Source organism: Agrilus planipennis, unplaced genomic scaffold, assembly GCF_000699045.2.
Source record: "Agrilus planipennis isolate EAB-ADULT unplaced genomic scaffold, Apla_2.0 scaffold9, whole genome shotgun sequence".
In the NCBI taxonomy this organism is placed as follows: Eukaryota; Metazoa; Arthropoda; class Insecta; order Coleoptera; family Buprestidae; genus Agrilus; species Agrilus planipennis.
Window position 1 is genome coordinate 79,671 of NW_020442467.1, and position 1,505 is coordinate 81,175.

Sequence of the window (1,505 nt, forward strand, 5' to 3'; positions counted from 1 at the left end):
CTATTGTGAATTCTGCAAATTGGGAAACAAAAAACGATTACATTTAAGTGAAAAACGTACACTCAAAGTAAATTAAATAAGTAATTGTGGGCAAAATCTTGAATTAGTTACTACCGAAGTTACACTTGTACGTATAAATGTTTCTGTATAAACCCTAGCCGATTAGTAGTGCAGAAAACTGCACGTAATACGAGGGTGGATTGATAAGTTTCCGGCCTGACCAAGAAAAACAAGGTTTTTAAAAATTTTTTTTTTTTTATTCTCAACATANAACTAAATCAGAGGAACCGTTTAATTTGTAAAAAATATTCTTCGTGTGTTAATGTTCTGTATTAATCCTCATAAATTAATAATAAAATTATTTTACAATGCAAATTAACGAATTTATAGCCTCACTGAAATTCTACTGATGTACCAGTGGATGTAAAATCACTGATTCGCAGTGAAAGGATTGGTGTTATTTTAATCAATGGATATGGTTGGGACGATCAAAACTGGCACTACTACACTAATGCGTATTCAGAAGATAGGGCAGAAGGTCGTGTTCAGTCTCCTTTTAATGGAAGGATGATAGTTGAAGAGTTGCACATGAGACGGACGAATTGAAAACAGAAGAGAATTTATCTTTGGAATATTGCTGTTCCAATATTTACTTATAGTTGGGACGATCAAAATTGGCAATCCGCAATAACTTATCTGTGAGAATAGACGTATCTTCTATCTTGTTTCAACTTGGGGCTGTAGTCATTTAATGTGTTTGCAACACGCCCTTGTTAAGTTAAGAAATGCTTCATGAGTTGTACAGAAAAAGGTGAAAAGAGATAACCGAATAACAGTAAGCGGGGCAGCGGTTAAAGGTTGCTTAGGTACGCAAAAAATTAGGGTCGGCTATATAACTGCTTGGTCAGAACTATATCTTTAAAGAAGCTTCACTGCATTCCTAAATTCCTGAGAATGTAGAACATTCTCTAAAGTTCGATGTTGGTATCATACTCAAATTCCACTTGTCTGTATCTCTTTCTGTTACACGTTAGTTGGTGTAATGTTATTCCTTTTTCTTTATTAGTGTTCGCTGCAATTCCTACCTGACATCTCTTTTCTATGTTTACGATACTCCCTACTATGTCTGTCGTATGTAAAGGTATTAGGCGTTCCGTCAGCAACCGTTCTAGTCTATAAAAAAAATAAATGCGACAGTTTTATTGCGGACTATGTCAATTGTAAATGTTCCAACTATAGTCACTGTTACCCAGTGACTGTCCACTGATTTATAACTTAAATTGAAATAAAAATAAAAACTAAAGTTCTTTATTGTCATTGAGAAGATATGTGGCTTCTGTTTATTCACTTTATTTGTTAATGGGATTACAATCATTTTAACATGCAATCACTTTCTTTAGATATATATTATTACACTGAAAGATGTAGTTTGTTTTCAGTATTCGTCATTGAAAGGATAATATTGGTGCTTGGAACCCCTGAAATAAAATATATTTACATATTTA